Here is a 3,763-nt window from a genome sequence, read left to right on the forward strand (position 1 = left end):
GTCTGACGGTGTTGACAAAAACCTTGTACTTCTGCAAAAACATAAATTATTAAAAAGGGAGATTGTACCAAAACATGGTGAGACAGCCAAAACTTAACAATTATATGTAAATATGTTTTTGAAAAATCAAAAAATATATTTTAGAAAATTAAAACCTGTTTTGTCCCTAATCTCAGGAATCACTGGTAACTAAAACTGATAAAGAATACAGACAGAGGATTCAAATAAATATGAAATGTTGGACTGTTTTTTTACAGGTTTTCACAGAAGCTTTGACTTGACGCTTATCTACCTTAAATCCTAAAACACCTTAAAGCAGGATAAACTGGTTTAACCTTAAAGGTCACATTCATTTGAATCTGACTCAAATGGTCTTACAGCATTTTCTTGATGTCCTGTTGTCCAAGAAGCTAACAGTTGACATGAAGAAAGAAATCCTCCAATGAGCAGAGGAGCAGCAAGATCTCAGTCATCAGACTGACCTCTGTCCACAAAATCTGAATCCACCAGGTATCATCCACCTGTCCAGGTGTGTCCATCAGCTTTGAGGCAATGTGAAGGGAAGAAGCTGAACCTGAGAGTAAACACTCTCAGCAGGAGCAGATCGACAGGGGAGCTTGATCTCCTCGTACTGAAACACAACAGCAGCACTGAGTACAGAACAAAGTAGCACTGAAGGAGAACAATGAGCATGAGCTGCAGGGTCACTTGTACACTTTGAGTTACCTGTGGAGCCTCCAGCCTCTCACTGGTCCCAGCTGGAGGGAGGTTTGCCTGATACTTGCTGATTCTCCTCTTCAGAGACAGTGATACACAACTCAGACCTGCCAACAGACCGTCAGAGGAGTCACTTCACCTTCACACTCACATCAGCACTCATCACATACAACACATTTCTCCGCTGTGCAGAGAAATCTTCCAACATCTGGGACAACACCTGGACAACAGAAGCACTGCTGAAGCCTGCTGGGGCAGTGAGCAGTACGTTTGTGCTGTACTGTCTGTACAGCGTCGGCTTTCAGCCCCCATGGATTACATCTACGTACTTTGGTAATATGTGAGTAACATAAAGAATGTTGTGGGCCAACTTTAAAAATACTTATTTCCACAAATGTACAACTATAAAACTACCTCACATACTTGCAGCTTATGTGTAAAAGTTACAGTATGAACCTGCACTTGTAAATGTTTTATAAGCTGGATGAATATAAACTACAGAAGCCTGAATCCACATAGTAAGAAGCGCTGCTGGAAGGAGAGGGTTACAAGATGAGTTGACATCTATTATAAAAATAAGAGGTTGGTTCAAAGCAAGCTTGACAGCTGGCAGAACACAAAGAGAGGAAGTTGTTTTTAAACTGTGACTGGAAGGTCTGAACTAAACTCTGATCAGAAACAAGTATGAGCAACACTGATCTCTTTCCACACAAGCAACACCAGCTGCAACACAGCTTTGAAGGTGAAACTCTAAAAGGACATGAACTTATATCTCACACTCAAAATAAAAGACAAGAACTACATGCAAAAGTGAAACTTGTACAGTTAAAATTTTCACTTTGAATATGAACATCTGATGTTCCGATTGTTTATTTTGGTAAGAATGATTAAACCCCATAGTTTTATTTTATTTAATGTCCTGCTTGAATATTCAGAATGAGTTTAAGCAAGTGAATTATGCTAGCCATGATAAGCTAACATTTAATAAACAATATTAAGAAATTAAACAATACTTTTTCTTCAAATAAGTCATACATTTCTTCATATTTGTAACATTTATTCACTGTCTGTGTTTTAGCTAGTAGTAACATCACTTATTTGCTCTTACACATTTGCTAGTCTTGCTAGCTGCGCCGTTTGGGTGTTGTTCAAGTCTCAACATGTTTTAACATTCATTCTGTCCATGATTAAGACTGAAGGTTTATTTTGACAGTGTCTGCCATCTATAATCCCGTTTTCAGTCAGGTTTCACAATGAGCTCACCCGAAACTCTGGCTGATTGGGACCCACACCCGTTTTCAGGTGAAACGTCTTCAAGCAACTTTAAGAATTCCAGACGCCTTTCTTTGAAAGCTCTTTTAACTCAAAATCTGACTCTAATTCGACGTTAGATCTCTGACAGGGAGACAAGCTAATGTAATGGCTACTCAGAAGGCAGCTGTGACAAAAATACATTTTTCACAGTGTAAAACAAGATAGACCCCAAACATCCAGTCTGCATAACAACCTGGGATGCAATAGGTTTTGCATTCTTTGTGTTTAAGAAAAAGTTGTATGTCATTATGCCATAAGCATGAAAAAATTTTTTTTTCTTTTTTTGTCATATCAGGAATACTTCCTGATTCTACACTGTAGCAGGTTTCTGACAGAAACTAAGTATTTATGAGTACTGTTGTGGAAATTTTAACAATACACCTTCAGCCCCATCCTTTAAACCTTTTCCCTCACAGAGAGAATTATGACCTTGTTTTCTGCTTGGCCGTCACCCAAGGACACATATACAAGAAGATACATCCCTGATAAGCAAAAGGAGTCTCACTATCTATTTAACGTATTCCATGAACTAACAATAGCCTCACTGCGTGCGCATATATGTGTGATAGAGCATAAGGCCCATTTCTAGTGCACATGCATACAACTAGGTGAGAAAGTGATATTACTATTACTAAAGTGATTTAGCACACACATTTGAGATGATTTAGATTCAAATGGGTTATTTTAGTATAGTTAGTAATTTCGTAAAGTTTTTATTTTTTAGTATAACCTGGGCGATAATGTACATTTGGATAATTCAGTTTTTTGATTTGGAACAACTTAAAAGTTTGACTTTTAAAACTGAGTCAGAGAGATTTGAATTCTTTATTTGAAAGAAGCTGAACGATTTGAGTAAGATTGTTTGACTTAAAAAATTTAAGTCAAACTTAATTAAATTAGGTATAAACCTAATTTAATTACTTGTTACCAACTGAACATTAACTAATCAGTTGGATCAATTATTCTCTTTTTTCAGTGTACTAATTTTCAGACCTGCATTTGTGAAATATTTATTTCATTTTTTCTTACTAATTTAGTTCTAATATGAAACATATTGTAGACACCTGCATGCAGACACCACTGACTGTGAGTGATGAGAAAAATAATCTAGCTTAAAGTTTTGCAGATTTTTGACTTTACCTCCAAAATAGTTTTGTAACTACTCTGAAACCAAACCAATTTTTTTAGAGAGCACTTTTAAATACCCAGCACAGGACCGAAGTGCTGTACAGAAAATAAGTTAAAAAACAATAGAACAACAGAAAAGAGCAAAAAAAAATACACATAATACATAAAAATTTAAACAGCCCTATATTAAAAAAGAAAACAAGATAAAACAGCATAGAATCAACTAAAAACAACTAAAAACTTAAAATAAAAACCAACATCTCACGTGGTGTCAAAGGCCAGGGTAAAGAGGTGGGTTTTCAGGAGTGACTTAAAAACAGATGGGGAAGTGGCCTGTCTCATCTCTAAAGGAAGATCGTTCCACAGTTTTGGAGCTGCTACAGCAAAAGCACGATCTTTTACGCCCAGTCCTGGGTACATTCAGGAGTAGCTGATCCGCTGACCTGAGAGAGCGGGTGGGTGTATAAGGCTGCACCATCAGAGAGATAAGATGGGGCTAGGCCATGGAGAGCTTTAAAAGCAAATAAAAGAATTTTAAAATGAATCCTAAGAGAAATGGGCAGCCAGTGAAGTGAAGCTAAAATAGGGGAAATGTGCTAAAACT

The sequence above is a fragment of the Rhamphochromis sp. 'chilingali' genome, assembly GCF_963969265.1.
Source record: "Rhamphochromis sp. 'chilingali' genome assembly, chromosome: 3".
In the NCBI taxonomy this organism is placed as follows: Eukaryota; Metazoa; Chordata; class Actinopteri; order Cichliformes; family Cichlidae; genus Rhamphochromis; species Rhamphochromis sp. 'chilingali'.